At 56.8% G+C, this 20,220-nt stretch overlaps 2 pseudogenes; one reads left to right on the top strand and one right to left on the bottom strand.

Annotated features, from left to right (window-relative positions):
• The window catches only part of LOC131586380 (uncharacterized), a 585,722-nt pseudogene that overhangs the window by 45,630 nt on the left and 519,872 nt on the right, over window positions 1–20,220 (bottom strand).
• LOC131586384 (zinc finger protein 850-like) overlaps window positions 1–20,220 on the top strand; it is a 287,187-nt pseudogene that overhangs the window by 127,477 nt on the left and 139,490 nt on the right.

Below are 20,220 nucleotides of genomic sequence, written 5' to 3'. Positions count from 1 at the left end.
GTGCTCGATATAGTGGTTCCTTCTACTTTCCCTGATCTTCATTTGTCCCTCCTCTTCCTCCTGCTTGTCCTCCCTAACTCCACCTTCTTCTGCCACTTCCATCCCTTCTCTCTCTCCTTCTTCATCCCTCCTCTTCCATCCCTCCTCCTCCTCCCCCAGGAGCAGTGACACCCTCGGTGCCCCGTTCCCGAACCCCTCACAGCCCACGGCAGGAGCGGGGATGGAGCCGGGACAGGTCGGGATGGGCAGCGCGGGGCTCTCCGCTGCTCCCACCCGCTGGGGACGGGGGGAACCCGGCCCGGGGAAAAGGAGAGGGAAACTGGGAAAATTGGGGGCTGCAGATCCAACCTGGGGCTGGCTGGGGACCCTGGCTGGGGACTGCCAGCCCTTGGGGCTGCTCTGGGGAGATGTGGGAGGGGGAACACAGAGAGGGCTGGGGGATCCCAGGAGTGGCAGCACTGGCAGGGACTGGTTTGTACTGGGGTAACTGGAACCCTACTGGGGTAACTGGGAATGACTGGGAATGAGCACAAGCATGCTGAGGGCAGCTGGGATATACTGGGAGTGACTGTGACCATAACTGGGAACAGCTGGAATCACAGTGGGAGAAACTGGGAGTAGGACCATGCTGAGATGGACTGGGACTATTTCAGGGACAACTGGGATCATACTGGTAGGAACTGGGAAGAATTAAAACTATTCTGGGATCATAATCAACTGGGATCATACTGGGATCACAGTGGGAGCAGCTGGGTCCCTGCTGGCTGAGACTGGGATCCCACTGAGGGTGACTGGAATCATACTGGGATTGACTGGGAGTGGCTGTGAGCAACTGGAATCACGCTGAGAGGAACTGGGAGGAGCTGGGAATGACTGGGAGCGTGCTGGGGCTGACTCGGATATACTGGGAGAGACAGGGAGTCCCAGGGATCACACTGGAGGCTACTGGGGTTATACTGGCACTGACAGGGAGCAACTGGGGGCCACTGGCCTCATACTGGGGGTGACTGGGATCAGACTGGGAGTGCAAAGGAAACTAGAAAAATGGGGAAATAATGGGAAAAAAAACAGGGTAAATTCAAGGAAAATAAAGGGGAAATATCAGGGAAAAAACAGAAAAAAAATCCCAAGGCAAAATCAAAAAAATTTGGGGAAAAAGCAGGGAAAAAATGGGAAAAATTTGGGAAAAACAGGGAAAAAATTGACAAAAAGTTGGCAAAACCAGGAAAAATTTGGGGGAAAAAAAAAAGGAGAAACCTCAAGGAAAACTCAGGGAAAAAAATCAGGAAAGAAAGCAGAAAAAAACTGGGAAAATCAGGAAAAATCAGAAAACATGAGGAAAAATCAGGAAAAATAGGAAAAGAAGGAAAAAATCAAGAAAAAACAGGAAAAATTTGGGGAAAATGGGAAAATCAGGAAAAAAAACGGGGAAAGAACTGGGAAAAATCGGGAAAAATCAGGAAAAGAAAGAGGAATAAAATCTGGTAAAATGGGAAAAAAAATGGGAAAAACCAGGAAAATTTGAGAAGAAACTGAGAAAAAAACAGAAAAATTTGGGAGAAGAAGAGGAAAAAATCAGGAAAAAATGGGAAAAGCATGAAAAAAATTGGGAAAAAATCAGGTACAATATCAGGAAAAGAAGGACAAAAAGACCCTGGGAAAAAAATCAGGGAAAAATTTGGAAAAAAATTGAAAAAATCAACGGAAAGCCAGAAATATTTGGGGAAAAACTGCATAAAAATCAGAAAAAGAATTGGGAAAAAAATCAGAAAAAATTGTAAAGAAAAAGGAAAATCAGGGGGAAAAAAATCAGGAAAAGGATAAAAAAACCTGGAAAAATAAAAAAAAAATAATGAAGAAAAATCAGGAAAAATTTGGGGAAAACCAGAAAAATTTGGGAAAGGAAAATGGAAAAATCTAGGGAAAAAAATGGGAACAAAACCACAAAAAAATCAAGGAAAATTTTTGAAAAAATTGGGAAAATATTGGGAAAAAATCAGAAAAAGAAAGAGGAAAAATCAGGAAAAGAAATCAAGAAAAATCAGGAAAAAATGGGGAAAATCAAGAAAAGAGAGAGGAAAGAGACTTGGAAAAAAATCAGGAAAAATCAGGAAAAAAAAAGAGGAAATACAGGGAAAAATCAGGGGAAAATTTAGGAAAAAAATAGGGAATAACATGGAAAAAACTGGGAAAGGAACAGGGAAAAATCAGGAAAAAATGGGGGAAAATCTGGGAAAAAACAGGGGAAAAAATTGGGAAAAAACAGGGGAAAAATCAGGAAATCAAAGAGGAAGAAGACCAGGAAAAATTTGGGAAAAAATCCAGGAAGAAATCAGGGAAAAAATGAGGAAAAGAAGGCGGGGAAAAAAACCCTTGGAAAATGGAAAAAAATTGGGAAAAAGCCAGGAAATATTTAGGTAAAGAACAGGCAAAAATCAGGAAAAAATGGGGAAAATTTGGGACAAATCAGAGGCAAAAATCAGGAAAAAAATGAGGAAAAAATTTGAAAAAATATGTGAAAAATGAGGGAAAAATCAGGAAAAGAAATAGGAAAAAAAAAACAGGAAAAAAACAGGAAAAATTTGGGAAAAAAATAGGGAAAAATCAGGAAAAATAGGAAAAAAGGGAGGAAAAAAAATGGGGAAAATATTGGGAAAAATGGAAAAAAATCAGGGATTAAGTGAGGAAAAGAAAGAAAAAAATAATCTGGAAAAAGCTGGAAAAAATGGGAAAAAAGAGAAAAAAATTGAGGAAAAATGGAGCAAAAATGAGAGAAAAATGGAGAAAATGCTATAAAAATAGGGAAAAAATGCTGGAAATGGGAGAGAAATGGAGGAAAAATTGGGGAAAAAATGGAGAAAAAAATGGAAGAAAATTGGGAAAAATGGGGAAAAATGAGAATAAACTGGGATAAAAATGGGAAAAAAAAAGGAGGAAACTGGGAGAGAAATGGAGGAAATTGGGAATAAAAATGGTAAAAGTGAAGGAAAAATGGGAGAAAAATGGCAGAAAATGGAGAAAATAGGAGAGAACATAGGGAAAAAACTGGGGAAAAATGGAGCAAAAGTGGTGTAAAATGGGGAAATTGAGAAAAAGTAGATTAAATATGGGGAAAAAAAACTGAAAAAATGAGAAAACATGAGGAAAAAGTTAAGGGAAAGTGGAGGAAAAATGGGGAAAAAAATAGGGAAAAATAGAGAAAAAAATGAGATAAAAAAAGGGGAAAATGGAGGAAAAAAGGAGAAAAACGGGGAAAAACGGGGGAAAAAATAGGATAAAAATGGGGAAAAATTATATGAAAATGGGATAAAAATGAGGAAAAATGGAGAAAAAATAGGGAAAAAATGAAATAAAAATGGGAGAAAATTGGGGAAAAATAAATAAAACTGTGCAAAAATGGGAATAAATTGGGGGAAAATGGAGCAAAAGTGGGGGAAATAATTGAGACAACATTTGGGGAAAATGGAGACAAATTGTACCCTAATAGTGAATGACTGGGAGTGATTTGGCTCGTCCTGCGGTGCCGAGGACACTGGAACCACACGGGGGGAGCAACTGGGCTCCCACTGCCGGCACCGGGAGCCCCGAACCCCTTTCCCGGCCGTGCCGCCCCTCCAGCCCCAGCACCCCCCGGGGTCCCGACAATCCCAGGGGTCCCCCCCTCTCGGGGTCCCCGCTCAGGGAAGCCGCGGCTCTCCCGGGTTTCCCCAAAACCGGGGTCCCCCCGCCCCCGCGGCCCCGGCAGAGTTTGGGGGGCCCGGCCCGGGAAGCCCAACCCCCACCGCGGGGGGACCCGCATTCCCCCGGCCCCTTTGCCGGGGCTCTGCCGCCACTGGGACCCCCCAAAAACACCTCCCGGGGACCCCCGGGGTCCCCCGAGGGGCATCTGCGGCTCGGCTCTGGAGCCCTGCCATCCCCAAACATCCCCCCCAAAAACCCCAAACCCAGGGAGCCCCGGGGTATTTGGGGCGAGCTCCCCCTCCCCGGGCACCTGCGGGATGGGGGGCGATGGTCCCGAAGGAGCTGCAGATCCAGAGAGCGGGGAGCGCACGTGGAGCCTCCTCTGCCTGCTCCAGCTCTTCCTCCTCCTGCTCCTCCTCTTCCTCCTCCTCTGTCCCTCCTCTTCCTCCTCCTCTGTCCCTCCTCTGTCCCTGGGCGTGGTTCGGAGCCCTCGGGTGAGCGGGGCCGGGCCGGGACACGATGGCAAAGGGCTGGGTCCCCCCCAAACCGAGCTGGGGGCAGCGGAGGTTTGGGGGAACAATGGGAACGGGGCGGGACAGGGGAACAGGGGGAGATGGGAGCACTGAGGGTCCCCCAGTTCACCCCAGGACCCCCAAGCCCCGTCCCAGCCCCCCCAGTTCCCCCCGCAGCCCCGGCTGAGGGGGGCTCAGCCCAGGAGCCGCCGTCGTTCGGGGCTCCCCCGAGTGCAGGAACGGGAGAGTTCCCGGCTCGGGGAGGCCCCAGCAGAGGAGGGGATCTTGTCCCTCTTCCAGGGCCTTTCAGGGTCTTCAGGCCCCTCTCAAGAGGAGTTTTTCTCTTTTTCAGGTTTTTTGGGGGGGATCCCACCACTACAGGGGTGTTTTTTCCTCCCCATTTTAAGGTGTTTGAGCAGCCACAGCCCCACAAGACTCTTTTGAGGGGGGATCATGACGGCTTTAAGTGACATTTTAAGGGGTGTCCCCACCCCAAGCCCCTGTAGGAGATGTTTTGTCCCCCAGGGTGGATTTTGGGGGTTCTCTCTACCATGGCTGCTTTAAGGACCCCGGTATTTTTGGGTACCACTGTAAAGGGCAACAGCACTCCCGGTGATTCTGGCAGTGGAGCCCCGGGAGGGGTTGGGGGTCCCGGGAGGGGTTGGAGAGATGCGAATGGGAGATCTCCACCTGGGAGATGCCAATGATGGCCATGGGGATCCCGTGCTGGGTATAAACCTTGGTGAGGGGTTCCTGGGGGGTTTGGGAAGTTCTGGGTGTTTTTGGGGCCACGGTGGTTTTTTTGGGGTTCTCAGGGGGGTTTACAGGGGTCCAGATGGAGGAATTTGGGTGATCCCAGGGGTGGAATTGGGGGTCCCAAGGCTGTTTTGGGGAACCTGCTGGTGATGGAGATGGGGACCCCATGCCAGGTATGAACCTTCTCAATGTCTGTATGGGGTTTTGCGGTTTTGGGGAGTTTTTGGAGCATCCAGGGATGTGTTTGGGATCCCGGGGAGGTTGGGGTGCCCCGGGGGGTTTGGGGGTTCTCGGCAGGTTTGGGGGTACCTGGGCAATGCGGGTGGCAGTGCTGGGGACCCCGTGCCGGGTTTGAACCTTCTCACTGTGCACGAGCAGCGTCAGCGTGTTCAGGGAGATCCTGGGGGGCCCGGGGGGTCACCCCAAATCCCAGGGACCCCAAATGCTGAGGGACCTCCCGAACTGCCCTCACCGCTGGATCTGCTGCAGGCAGGGGGGCACCAGCACTCGGCCCCCACCCTCCACCATCACAGGGGGGCTGTGGAAGAAATCTGGGGGTGCATGGACAGGTCGGGTGGGACCCCCAAAGTCCTGGGGGAGGGGATACGGGAGGACTCCCAGGAATTCCCGTTGTGGGGGGATGAGGGGGGACCCAAGAAGAGTTTTGGGGGGGGCTGGGTGGGTCATGGGGGGTCCCCCAGGATGGGTTTGGGGGGAACCAGATTGGAGCTCCCATGGCAGTGGGATAGGAAGATTTGCCCATGGAATTCCATGGGAATGGCATAACAGTGAGATCCATCTACAGAATGGGACAGCAGCGGGATCCATCCATGGAGGTCCCGTGGGAATGGGATGATGTCTGAGATCCATCCATGGAATTTCCATGGGAATTCAAACGTTCCCAAATTTTGTTCTCCCAAATCCCACATTCCCATTCCCACATTACCTGGGAATTCTGCCCTCCCCACCTTTACACTCCAGCGCCTCCCACCCATATCTGACATATTTCCGGAGACATTCCCTGCAGCTGTGAGCCAGGGAATTTGTTAATCCCTCAGCCTGGATCTCAGGGATCCCCATGGCGGTGCCACAGTTGCCATCGCAGCCCCACAGATCCCTCAGGCCCGGCTCCCCCCGCTCAGCCCCGCTCTGGCTGTGCCGCTGCTGCAGCATCTGCAGCTCCCCGCTGGCCCCGTGCCGGTGCCGCTCCTTGTGCCGGCTGTGGTTATCCCAATATCCCAGCCCTGGCTATCCCAATATCCCAGCCCTGGCTATCCCAAGATCCCAGCCCTGGCTATCCCAATATCCCAGCCCTGGCTATCCCAATATCCCAGCCCTGGCTATCCCAGTATTCCAGCCCTGGCTATCCCAGTATTCCAGCCCTGGCTATCCCAATATCCCAGCCCTGGCTATCCCAATATCCCAGCCCTGGCTATCCCAAGATCCCAGCCCTGGCTATCCCAATATCCCAACCCTGGCTATCCCAATATCCCAGCCCTGGCTATCCCAAGATCCCAGCCCTGGCTATCCCAATATCCCAGCCCTGGCTATCCCAAGATCCCAGCCCTGGCTATCCCAATATCCCAGCCCCGGCTATCCCAAGATCCCAGCCCCGGCCATCCCAATATCCCAGCCCTGGCTATCCCAAGATCCCAGCCCTGGCTATCCCAATATCCCAGCTCTGGCTATCCCAATATCCCAGCCCTGGCTATCCCAGTATTCCAGCCCTGGCTATCCCAAGATCCTAGCCCTGGCTATCCCAAGATCCCAGCCCTGGCTATCCCAATATCCCAGCCCTGGCTATCCCAAGATCCCAGCCCTGGCTATCCCAAGATCCCAGCCCTGGCTATCCCAAGATCCCAGCCCCGGCCATCCCAATATCCCAGCCCTGGCTATCCCAATATCCCAGCCCTGGCTATCCCAATATCCCAGCCCTGGCTATCCCAATATCCCAGCTCTGGCTATCCCAATATCCCAGCTCTGGCTATCCCAATATCCCAGCCCTGGCTATCCCAATATCCCAGCCCTGGCTGTCCCAATATCCCAACCCTGGCTATCCCAATATCCCAGCCCTGGCTATCCCAAGATCCCAGCCCTGGCTATCCCAATATCCCAGCCCCGGCTATCCCAAGATCCCAGCCCCGGCCATCCCAATATCCCAGCCCTGGCTATCCCAATATCCCAGCTCTGGCTATCCCAATATCCCAGCCCTGGCCATCCCAATATCCCAGCTCTGGCTATCCCAATATCCCAGCTCTGGCTATCCCAATATCCCAGCCCTGGCTATCCCAAGATCCCGGCTCTGGCTATCCCAATATCCCAGCTCTGGCTATCCCAATATCCCAGCCCTGGCTATCCCAATATCCCAGCTCTGGCTATCCCAATATCCCAGCCCTGGCTATCCCAATATCCCAGCCCTGGCTATCCCAAGATCCCGGCTCGGTTCCGGCCGCCATCCCCGGCGGCTGCGGCTCCGCCCGGCCCCGCTCGCTGCGGCGGCGCTGGAAGGGGATCCCAGCCAGGGACCCCATGGACATGGACTGCGGGAAGCCCGGGCCGGGCTCCGACAGCGCCGCGTGCAGGGAACGCAGGGAGAGGAGAACTAGGGGGACATTTGGAGATTTGGGATCGGGGGGGTCACGGCTGAAGGAAAGGGGGAACGGGGAGAGCCGGGAAGGGCATTTGGGGATGCCAGGACTGACAAGAGGGGAGGCTAGGGCTGGCTAGATGTGGCATGGCTGGAGTTCAGGGCGTTCCTGTACCCAGGAAAGGGAGCTCCAAGGGTCCCCGGTGTCCCCATTGCCAGGAGAGGGCAGGGAAAGCCGGGATGGCTGGGAATAGGGGTCCCGGGTGTCCTCAGTGCTGAGGAAGGGAGGGGCTTGCTGCTGGGAGAGGCAGGGATAGGGGTCCAGGGGGAAATGGGTCAAGGAGAAGGGGGCTCTGGGGGCTGCGGGAGGCGGGATGGCCGGGAAAGGGGTGCAGGCGTTCCTGGTGCCGGATAAGGGGGTGCAGGGTGGGACCCACGGCCGGGAATGGGGGTTCGGTGGGATGGCGGAGCCCAGGAATGGGGGTTTAGGGCCCCCTCGGCGCTCCGGAATGGGCGATCAAAGAGTCCCGGTGCCGGGGGTCCCCCTCACCTCTCGCCGCCCCCCGGGAGCGCCCCCGGCCCCAGCGCTGGAGCCATCGCGCTGCTCCGCTGCGGCCCCGCCCACAGCCCCGGCCCCGCCCCCAGAGCCGCCTCCGGCCCCGCCATTGGCGCCGCTCTTTGCTGCCCGCCAGTGGCAGCCCGAGGCTGCAGTGACGTCACCGGTCGCCGGGCAGATCCCGGCGGCGCAGGGCGGCCAAGGCGGAAGCGAAAGTGCCCGAGGGAGCGCGGGGGGAGGGGACGGGGCAATTCCAGGGAATTCCCCGGGATCCCCTCCCGGGATCCCCCGGGACCCTCCTCGGCCGCGCACTGCGGGACCCCCGGGACAAACTGGGCTGAACTCCCGGGCCGTGCGCTCAACCTCTGCCTGGAACCCGCCGGCTTCGGCCCAAAGCGGGGGAAGCCCCGGGATCCGCGGATCCCATTTTTCCTGCGGCTGCGGCTCCCCAGCCCCGGCGGAGCAGGAGCGGGCGCTGGGAGCCAGAGCCCCGATTCCCAATCTCCTTCTCTCTCTCTCTGCTGCTCTCTCCCTCTCCTTTGGGTGATCAGAAATCCCAGAGCGGCTGGAGAGCCCCGTGCCCAGCTCGGCTTTCCCTGGAAAGGGAGGCCTGGGGGTGCGGTGCCCCGGGATGGCCGGGAATGGGGCTCCGGGGGTCCCCGGGCTGACGGAACCGGGGGATCCAGGGGCTGGCAGGGGAGGATCCCCGGGAAAGGGGGTGCAGGGCGCTGTTGGTGCAGGAGAAGGGGGTGCAGGGGGTCCCGGAGCTGGGGAAGGAGATGCGGGGGGGTCCCAGGGCCCAGGAATGGGGATCCAAGGGGGTCCCAGGGGGGCTCCCCAAAGCCCCTCCCAGGGCAGAGCAGGAGCTGGGTCAGGAGCTCTGGCAGAGACAAAAGGGGGTGAGCCCGGCATGGCGGGGACATGGGGGAGTCACAGGCACTCCCAGGGGGGGACACAACCCCCGGGGACCCCTCCTCACCTTCTCCCACGCACCCCAACAGAGCCTCTAAATGGATGAGCAGAGCTCGGTGACTACAGTATGAAACTTTGGTCTTTGGTTCAAAGTACCACAATTCCCTACATTAATTAATTGGTCACTATTTCTCACTCTTTATGCTAATTACTCCTATTTTTAGTCCTTTGATCATATTTTTTAATCATTTTCTCAGACAGGGTAAAAGGGACCACTTTGGGATCCATGGAGACTTTTCTGGGGAACATTTGGGGCAGTTTTGTGTCTGGGGAGAGAATTTAGAGAGAACTTGGGGGTCTGGAGGACACTTGGGGGAGCCAGGTGGGCACTTGGAGGGGCACTTAGGGATTCTGTGGGACAATTCGGGGTCCAGGGGAGCACTTGGGGGTCCAGGGGGGCACTTAGAGCTCAGGGAGGGGAATCCGGGGGTCCTTTGGGGTCCAGGCGGGCACTTGGGGGGCTGTAACAGGGAATCTATGGGCCGCGGGGGATGATGGGAGTTGTAGGCACCGGTATAATACGGTTTAATGGGGCCACGGAGCATCATGGGAGTTGTAGGCGCAGCTCCAATGGGTTCCGGTGAGGCGCGGGGCATGACGGGAGATGGAGTCCCGGCTGGAATAGCGCTCTATGGGCGCCGCGGAGCATGATGGGAGCTGTAGTCCCGGAAGTGGCTCGGAAGGCGCGTTTGGCGGTGTGGGGAAGCGCTTGGAGAAAACTTTTGCGTCCGAGCCGTGGCTGCAGGTGCTTGGGGCGAATGTATACGGCTCGGGAGCACTTGGGGGGAACCTGGGGAGCTGTAACCGGGCTCTTTAGGGCGGGGGGCACGGCAGGAGGTTTGGGCGTGGAACTGTGTTGTGGGATGATGGGAGATGAATTCCCAGCAGTGGCTGGAAGGGGAATCTGTGGGGTCAGGAACATTCAGGGATCCAGGGACGCTTTGGGGGGTCCCGAGCGGGCGCTGAGGGGGCACTCGGGGATCCTGAAGGGTTTGTGGGAGACTTATGGGACATATGGGGGGCGATCCCGGGGTTCTGGCGAGCGCAGGGCATATTCCCAGTTCCTCACAACCTGGTCTCAGTTGCCCCTGCAGGCTCCTACTCACTGCCAGTATGATCCCAGTATGATCCCAGTATGATGTCAGTACACAGCCAGTGCAATCTCAGCCACTGCCAGGATGATCCCAGTACAAACCAGTCCCTGCCAGTGCTGCCACTCCTGGGATCCCCCAGCCCTCTCTGTGTTCCCCCCTCCCGCATCTCCCCAGAGGAGCCCCAAGGGCTGGCAGTCCCCAGCCAGGGTCCCCAGCCAGCCCCAGGTTGGATCTGCAGCCCCCAATTTTCCCAGTTTCCCTCTCCTTTTCCCCGGGCCGGGTTCCCCCCGTCCCCAGCGGGTGGGAGCAGCGGAGAGCCCCGCGCTGCCCATCCCGACCTGTCCCGGCTCCATCCCCGCTCCTGCCGTGGGCTGTGAGGGGTTCGGGAACGGGGCACTGAGGGTGTCGCTGCTCCTGAGGGAGGAGGAGGAGGGATGGAAGAGGAGGGATGAAGAAGGAGAGTGAGAAGGGATGGAAGCAGGAGAAGAAGCTGGTGTTAGGGAGGAGAAGGAGGAGGGATGGAAGGGGAGGAGAGGGAGGAAGATGTTGTAAATACTCCACAAACCCCTTCATTCTTGTCCCGCATGGGGATGTGTCCACCCATCACAGAACACGGGCGGGAAGGGGTCTCAAAATATATCCAACATGGACCTAAGGTATTTTAGACAAAGAAGGCTCAGACTTACAAGACGTGGCCTTGGGTTCATTGTATGTGGATCGCCTGGGACAAGAAAGAGGCTGAGATTCCTCAGGTGCTCTCTTAAACTTGGGGGTGGCCAGGGGATACAGGGGGGTTACAGCCAATGGGATAGGGAAAAGAAAAGGGAGGTTAGGTAGGGACTGACCTTATACAACACCAAGGGTGAGTTCTTCCCTTGGGACAGACCATAATTTTTTAAATGCACTTCAACAGGAAGAGGAGGGACAAAGAAGGATCAGGGAAAGGAGAATGAACCAAGAGGTCAAGAACTCCCTGAATTTACAGTCCCCCACCTGTGGGATCATCACCCCCCATCCCACAGGTGCCCCGAGAGGGGGAGCCCAGCCCAGATATCCTGGAGGGTGCCTGGGTTGGGTTTTTTGGGGGGGGATATTTAAGAATTAAGGACTGCAAAGCTGAGCGGAAAATGCCCCTTGGGGGACACTGGGGGGTCCCAGCATCCCTGAGTGGGTAGATGGAAACAGGGGGAGCTTTTTGGATTCCTGGCACTCCCAGCAGCCTGGGGAGGGCAGGGATTGAGTAGACAGGGGACCCCCAGTACAAGTGTGACCCCCAGCAGCTGGGACAGTGGGGAACCCCTGAACACCAAAGGGGAGAGACCAGAGATGGGGAACTCCTGGGAGGCATTTTCAGGGCTGAATCTTGGTGTTTGGGAGGTTTTTATGGATAGCTTGGGATTTCTAGAGATGGACTTGGGCAGGAGGAACCCCCTAATCCAATGTGCTTGTGAATTGTATTTTTCCCCAAACCAGGATTTCCCAATCCCAGACCTTGGCCAGATGGAGAAGGAGGCTGTGAGGAAGAGGAAGATGTCCCAGGACACCCAGGCAGGTGAGGAGGAAGTCAGTGCCCCTTTCCCCCTCTCTCCTGCTCCATCTCCCAGCCCAGCATGGCCCCCAGCTGCAGGACAACCCCGCTGCCGACGCCGTCCTGCCGGGGACGCACTGGGGGGATCTCCTTCCCCTTCCCTCTGGCACGGAGGCAAATCCCATCCTCTCCTTGTCCTTCCTCCCCCAGACAAGGAGCTGAGGATGGACACCAGGGAGGACAAATCCCCGCAGCAGAACCTCATGGAAGAGGCTGTTTTGAGCAGCTCCACAGTGCAGGAATCCAACAGGGAGGAAAATCCCCAGAGATCCCGCAGGAGGAGGGGCTCCAAACCCATCCCAGGGTGCTCTGAGGAGGAAAGACCCACCCTGTGCCGGAAAGGCGGCCAGAGATCCAGCCAGGGCTCTGAGCTGGTGGTCCATGAGCAGCTTCAGGATGGGGAGAAGCCCTACAAGTGCTTGGAGTGTGAGAAGAGCTTCAGCCAGAGCAACAGCCTGATCCAGCACCAGATGATCCACACTGGGGAATGGCCCTACGAGTGTGGGGAATGTGGGAAGGGCTTCAGCTTCAGCTCCCAACTCATCATCCACCAGCGCATCCACACTGGGGAGAGGCCCTACGAGTGTCCTGAGTTTGGGAAGAGGTTTCAGACCAGCTCCAATCTCCTCCTGCACCAGCGGATTCACACGGATGAGAGGCCCTTCCGCTGCCCTGACTGTGGGGAGGGCTTCAAGCACAACTCCCACCTCATCACCCACCGGCGCATCCACACTGGGGAGAGGCCCTACGAGTGTGGGAAATGTGGGAAGGGCTTCAGCCAGAACTCCAATCTGATCTGCCACCAGAGGACCCACACTGGGGAACGTCCCTATGAGTGTGAGGAATGTGGGATCACCTTCAGCCAGAGGTCCCAGCTGACCATCCACCAGATGATCCACACTGGGGAGAGGCCCTACGAGTGTCCTGAGTGTGGGAAGAGGTTTCAGACGAGCTCCCATCTCCTCAGGCACCAGCGGATTCACACGGATGAGAGGCCCTTCCGCTGCCCTGACTGTGGGGAGGGCTTCAATCGAAAGTCCACCCTCATCACCCACCGGCGCATCCACACTGGGGAGAGGCCCTACAAGTGTCCCCAGTGTTGGAAGAGCTTCACCCAGAGCTCTGCCTTGACCCAACACCAACGGAGGCACTGGTAAGGGAAGCTCTGCAAATGTCCCAAAGTGCAGGAAGAGCTTTGTGCACTGCCCCAGCTTCATCCCCACTTGGAAAATTCAAGTTCGGCAGAGACCTGGTGATCCATGTTCCCTGTGATCCATGCTGGGAAGACACCTGTACCTTTTCCTGCCTATGGCAATGACATGATGTGGGATCAAAGAACATGAGGGTCTGGCCATGGCCCTTTCGTTATATTCAATCCCATCTCAGGTTGTTGCCAGGGGCAGGTGTTGGGGGTTAGGTGTCTTTTTTTTTTTTTCATTCTGGATTTCCCGTGGAATTTTTACCCATTAGTTGTGGGGACAACCTAACTATGGGTACTTGGTGGGTGATTGACAAAAGACAAAGAGTTTGGCCAGGCCCAGGGGGTTGGAAGGGGGCAGGAAAAAGGAAGGTGGGGACAGTTTGGCGGGCTTTTCTTAAGCTTGGGAGAAGGACACTTTGGGCGCGGAGCTGTTGCGGTGGGGAGAAGGGAATTTTGCCATCACCCAGACGGAGCTGCTGCTTCTCCTTCTCCCCTCTTCGTTGGTGGCCTCACACCCCCTGTCCTGCCGGGACGTGTGGCAGTGCCAGGCACCACCATGGAGCTGCTGATCCACCTCATCCACCAGCCCAGGATCTCAGCTCATCCCTGCTGTTCCAGCTGAGTGTTCCTCAGAGCCCTGCAGGAGCACCGGGACTGACTGCCCGAGGGGGTTTGTGAAAACAAAGCCTCTCCTCCATCCCATCTCAGCCGAGAAAGCTGTCCCGGGGTCCCTGGTTCTGTGTTCTTGTTATTGCTGTAGTTATTGTTTGTTTGTTTACCTGGTTATACTAGTAAAGAACTGTTATTCCTATCCCCAGATCTCTGCCTGAAAGCCCCTTGATTTCAAATTTATAATAATTCGGAGGGAGGGGGTCTAGATTCTTTCATCCCAAGGGAGGCTCCTGCTCTCCCTAGCAGACACCTGTCTTCTAGAACCAAGACAAAGCCCTGAGGAATTGGGTGTCAGAGGCCACAAGCAGCCCCCAGGCAGTCGCCTTGTTCCTGCCACCCGCTGCTCTGGTGCTTCCCCTGAGAGACTGCCATGCCTGCGGCAGAAGCCCTCGAGGCTGGGCCTCAGCAGCCCCGAGGTGCCCAGGCTGGGCTGGCTGGGGACAAGGAGGGCAAGGAGGCCCTGCCAGGCCACGGCCACTGGGTGCCTGCGATAAGGGGCAGAGGGCAGAGGCAGGGCTGGCGGCCAGCCCAGGCCCCCGCGCCTGCCCAGGCCACGGTGCTGAGACCGAGGCTCCCCTGACACAGAGCTCTGTGTCTGCACAGCTTCTGCCTCCATGGGGAGGGTGGTGATGTCTCCTCGAGCAGCGCTGCTGAGTCGCTGCTGCTGAAGCGGCTCTGGACAGCGCAGAAACAGCACCAGAGCGTGCACAGGAACAGCCCTCAGGGCTGGGCTGGAGTGGCCAGGATGCCTCCTTCTCTTGCAGGAATAACAGAGATGATGGACACAGTCCCTTCAGTATGTATGTTCTATAGGCTGTAGTTAGATTCTTCTGTAAATACATTTCTTAGATTGCAATTGTTATAGAGGTCCTTTAATTTGTAAATACATTTTATGGATTGTTGCTATGAAGGTTCTTATAAAGTAAATACATTCTGTAGTTTGTTGGTGGTGGTGGTGCTGTTGTGTAAATAAATTGTCCTTGTTTGTCACAGGCTGTCTGTCTTTGCATTTGCTTTGGGCACAGGCAGCATTTGCACAGTTGTGGTTTCCCCTTGCCCTGGGTTCCTGAGGCTGGAGGTCCCTGGGGGTGCTGGCACAGCCACCCTGGGGCTGGGTCCCCGAGCACAGGAGGGAACCACTGGCGGCGCTCCCAGCACTGGGCACCGCTCGTGTTCCTGGGCTGCTGCAGAGCGGTGTCCCCAAGAGCAAAGCTGTCACCAGCAGAGAGGGGGCTCTGACAGGAGCAGCCCCTGCAGCAATGCAAAGCAGGCAGGAAACCTTCTGCCACCCTTCCTGCTGCAGCCACAGGGACTCCTGGGCTGAGAGCTGGCATCAAGCTGCAGGGATGCAAAATCCACATTCAGGCTCTGAAGGCCTTTATGGCCTTGGGAATTGCTGGAGCCAGCATCTGGGGAGCAGCTTTTGCAGCTGCAGGGGCTGATATTAAGGGCTTGGAGCCCCCAAAAGCTCTGGCCCTCCTCTGCTTTGCATTGCCCCGTGCTCAGATTGTTCAAGGGACAAAAGCCAAGCGAGGGGATCCTGCCCTGCTTGCGTTTCTGCTGCTGGAACATGGGCTGAGACATCACAACTCTGGGGGCAGTGATGTTACAGGAGTCCTGGGACCACTTCCATTAGGGCCTGGAATGATGGAATCCTGGAATGGTTTGGCTTGGGCGGGACCCTAAAGGTCCTCTTGTTCAGCCCTGAGCAACCTCCCACCTCACCAGGTTGCTCAGGGCCCTGTTCAGCCTGTCCTTTAATGCCTCTCTGCACAGCCTGGCCAGGGCCTCACCCCCCTCACACCAAAGAATATTTTCCTAACATCAAATCCACTCCTGTTCTCCATTGGAACCCATTTCCCCTTGTCCTGTCACTACAGTTCCTGACAAAGAGTCACTCTCCCACTTCTCTGTAGCCCTTTCACACCCTGCAAAGGTGCTGCTCTTGCTCTCCTGGCTGCACGCGAGCATCACAGCCCCATCTCCTCAGCAGCCATCCGTGGCTTCAGATGTTCCTAGAGCAGGGCACAAATCAACTGCAGCCCTGCTACTTTGGTTGGAGCCTCCCAGTTGTATCCTAAATGAGCTGCAGAAATGCTCAGGTGCTTCTGTGACTCCAGTGGATACACACAAATGGTTGGCTTGGGATAACAACAGCCCTGTTTTCTACTGCCACTCTTGTGTTGGAGGTACCAACACTGGCTTGTTCCATTTTATTGGAGTGTCCTAGTTTGACACTAGGCTGGACACCAGGCACGCTGGTGCCGAGGCAGTGACATAATGCTTCAGCTATGCAAAAAGCTGGATGCAGAAAGAATTAGTTACTTTGTAGAAGGGTATGTGAATGAAGAATTTTTTGGAAATCAGCAAATTTAGCATCGGCAGCCCAGGGGCTCCTTCTGCTGCCCTGAGCCCACAGAGCAGGGCAGCCTTTGCTGATGGTTTGAGCTGTTCCTAAAGATCCTGTTGGGCTGTCTGAGACACTTGGGCCAAGGCATTGCTTCCAAGCTGGGCCACTTTGGCTGGGCTGGGTGTGGCCCCAGGGCAGGGGGCAGCGTGTGCAACGGCCCTTGGTGACACGGTGCAGCATGGTAACCGTGGAATGGAACGGGACAGGGTGTCCAAGGGCCCTTTGTGACATGGGGTGACATTAGTGTTGGCAGTGACACAGCCACGCCACAGTGCTTGGTGCACGTGACAGGGCAGGACGGGACAGAGTGGTGCTGTGAGGAGCCCCCGCACGGCGCACTCATTCCTTGCTGACCCACAGCCTTTCCGAGGCGTTACTCCTGCAGGTCACCTCGAGGCCAGACCACAGCACTCGGTGACCTGCAGCCTTCCCGAGGCTTCACTTCTGGTGAGGTGAAGCACCACACTTCTCAGGTGTGCTCGGGGCCAGACCGTGGCATTTCCTCACCGCGGTCCTTGACGAGGAGTCTCCTGTCCTTGTGGCACGAGCCCCTGAGACCTGAGTGCAGGACTTGCTGTCCTGCAGCCTTGCCAAGACTTCACTCCTGCAGGTGCCTTCCAGGCACGGCTGCAGGACTTGCCAACTCAGACCTTTTCCGAGCCACCTCTGCTGCAAGTAGCCATGAATCCAGGCAGTGCTGTTGAGCAGAGACCTCCAAGTGTCCCCAAGGTGACCGGGGTGAAGGAGGAGAAAGAAGGCCCTGGGACTGCCCCAGCACAGCAGCCTGGAGAGCTGGAGCAATTCCAGCCACCGCAGGAGGGTGAGCGGCAGACCTGGGCCACAGGGCTGGTGCCTGCAGCCAGCTTGGCCTCGCCCCATCCCATCCCATCCCATCCCATCCCATCCCATCCCATCCCATCCCATCCCATCCCATCCCATCCCATCCCATCCCATCCCATCCCATCCCATCCCATCCCATCCCATCCCATCCCCTGGGGACACGCCCATGGACAGGACAGAAGTGGGGCTGGGGCAGACACCCTGGAGCTGTACTCTGTGCCCTGGGGCATCCCGGGGCTGTCCCTGCCTGGGGAGTGCAGGGCTGGGCTGTGTTCTCCGGCCTCTCCCGCAGCCCCTCAGCTCTGGCTGCGCTCGCTCTTTGCCAGGAGCAGCCATGGAGCGCACTCGAGAGCAGGGACGCAGCCGTGGCCTGTTCCGCACAACAGCGCAGGTACCTGCAGCCATTCCCAGCTGGGCTGGGCCTGCTGTCCCTGCTTAGCCCAGCACCACGCTTGGAGCACTCCATGCAATGTCCCTCATTTCTTGCCCTTCTGCTGCAGATGATTTGCAAATTCATGAAGAGAATTCGGGAGGAAGAGACCAGTGCCATGGGCACTGTGGTCAGAGCATACTCTCCCATCTTCAAAACCAAGACCTGTGCTGCCCTGCTGGACATGCTTGTGGAGGAGGGTCCTTCCAGTCCAAAGCAAGTAAGCAGCCTGTGGCCTGGCTTCCATCCTCCCAGGAATTGCTTGGCCACGCCAGCTGCTCACTGTGAGCCTTTGAGGCCGTGGCAGTGTGGTGGGAAGGGAAGCACTTCTCTGGGAAGCTGGGCACATTATTACTCCCGCTGGCAGCTTTCCAAGTTTCCCTGTGCCTTCTCCAGGTGCCCAGCATGGTGAGGTACATCCACCAGTGGCTCGAGGCTAATGAGTTTCCTGAGTACAATCTGTGCAGGCCCCTTCTGGATCTGACAGAGGCACAGCCTGCTGACGTGGTGATGGCTCTCCTGCGTGTGGCCCCATCGTGTGACAGGTACAGGGCCCACGTGCCCAGAGGGCTCAGGGCATCACCCTGCACAGCCTGGCCCAGGTGTCTGACAAACAGAGGATTCCAGGGCCCTGTGGCTCCTCCCTTTGTCAGCCCTGGCACAGCAGCCCCCGAGCCTGCTGCCCTCAGGGGCCAGTCCCCACAGGCCTGGGCTGCCACTGAGGGGCAGGGGGCAGAGGCAGGGCTGGCAGCCAGTTCAGCTCCCTGCTGCTGCCCAGGCCACGGTGATGTGTCCCAGACCCCCCTGACACAGAACTCTGACCCCACAGAGCTGCTACCACCATGTGGAAGAGCATCATGTGCTCGTGCAGGGCTGCAGAGCCGGCCATGCTGATACTCCTGGATGTGCTGGGCAACTGGCCAGAGCACAGCATGTGCACCTCCGATGGGGACCACACGGCTGTCCCTGCCCTGGCTGTGAGTTTCTGCAGCTGACCTTTGCTCACCCCAAGGTCACCTCTCCCTCAGGTCTCCATCCTCCCTCCTCCCATGGCATCTCCCTGCCTCAGGCACTGGGCTCAAACCCGGCCTAGGAGCAGCTCCAGGGCCACCAGGCTGGCTGCTGTCCCTACATCTCCACTGGCCTCTCCCTCCCACGCTCAGGCCCTGCCACATGGACACCTGGGCACTGAGCGCTGACTCGGGCTGCTCTGTCCTTCGCAGGCAACTGTGGTGATGTGGAAGATGCTGCAGCTGCCCTGTGTCCCACATGCAGTGGCAGTGTATTTCCCCCGCCTCTTGGTGCATCTGCTCTTGCAAGTGCTCTTCAGCACACTGGATATGCCAGAGGAGGTCGATACCTTCTGGAAGAGATGCCAGGAGCAACACGGCCTTGCCATCAGCCCCAACAGGTGCTCCATGCCCGTCCTCCTGTCCCTGCCATGTCCCCAGGGCAGGAGCCCGTGCTCCCAGCATCACCTGGGCTTTGCTGTGCACACAGGTTTGCAGTGCAGACCCTGAAGGCCCTGCTCTGCCGACTGCACTATGAGGATGTGGTGGCGGCAGTGGAAGACGAGTGTGGCTGGGACACGCTGCTCTGTGCTGGCACGCACCACTGTGCCGTGGGTGTGCTGGCCAGGTGAGCTGCCCCCAAACAGCGTTTGTGCCCTGTGCCTGGGGTGCCCCACACAGTCCCCGTGGTCATGGGCCAGAGGGCCTTGTCACCAAGGGATGGCCAAGGACACTGCAAAAGCCTGGGAGAGGAGGGTGCCCAAGAGCAGCTGCCTCCCAAAGGGCCTGGGTCCCCTTGCAGGGTGGTGGAGAAGGGCCAAGCTCCTCCTGTGAGTCAGTCCATGGAGAGGTTTGTCCCGCTGGCTCAGGGTCTTGGTTCCTTTTTCCTCCCGTCAGAGGAATGCGTCACGTGTCCCTACCCTTGTGTTCTGCAATTGCATTCTACCTGCTCGGGCTGCTCAGCAAAGACCTGGCACACGGGGATTTGGCCGCCATGGCGTTCCTTGTGGAGGTGAGCCTGAAGGCCAGCGCTGCCTCGCTGAGCTGTCTCCCAGCTCTCTGCCCTCTCGGTGCCGCAGCCGCCCGGGACGGTGCCCACGCCCTGTGCTGCTGCCTGGGCCCAGCCCTGTGCGGTGCTGCCCCATCACCGGCCTGTGCTCTTCAGATGTTGGAGTGCCTGGACTCGAGTGAATACCGTGACAGCGTCCTGGAGATCACATCAAACAAACTGCAGAGCGAGTGCAGGGAGAGGCGTCGCTTGGCACTCAGAGGCCTTGTGGTGCTCGGCAAGAATTCCTCCATGGTGAGAAGGGGGCAGCGGCTGCCGGCGTGGGGCTGGGGAAGGCAGTGGCTTGCGCTTGGCTGGCCTTTGGGCACTGAGGCAGCTGCTGCCAGCTCTCCTGCCTCCTGCCTCTTGCCTTCTGCCCCAGGGCTTTGGCACAGGCCTTTGGCCTCTGGGCCCTGTGGCAGCAGGGTGGCATTTCACACACTTGTGTTCCACACAGGCCAAAAGAATGTGGAGCCTGCATGAAAGGCTCGTGGAGCTCCTGTGGGAAAATGACAGCGATGTGCTTGGGATGAGCATCGCTCTCCTCAGCCGTTTGTTCCTGTACAACGCTGGCCCGATAACCATCCCCCTCGGCCTGCAGCTGGCTGAGGCGCTCCTGCCGCTCTTCGACAATGTAAGGCTCTGTGTCTCCAGCCATGGCCGCTGGCTGCTGCCTAGGCACTGTGCCCTGTGCATTTTCAGGCTGTGCCCAGGTGGGCCTGAAGCAGCTGATGCTGAGGTCTTTATTTCTTCCTTTCCTACAGGATGATAGCCAGGTGCAGCTGTGCTCCATGTTCATCTTCCGAGAGATGATGGATTTATTACCAAAGGAGGGAAAAAAGGCCCTGAAGTCCCACGTGCAG

The sequence above is a fragment of the Poecile atricapillus genome, chromosome 19 (genome assembly GCF_030490865.1).
Source record: "Poecile atricapillus isolate bPoeAtr1 chromosome 19, bPoeAtr1.hap1, whole genome shotgun sequence".
In the NCBI taxonomy this organism is placed as follows: Eukaryota; Metazoa; Chordata; class Aves; order Passeriformes; family Paridae; genus Poecile; species Poecile atricapillus.
The sequence above is the reverse complement of the archived record's forward strand: the minus strand, read 5'-3'. Positions and strand labels throughout refer to the sequence as shown.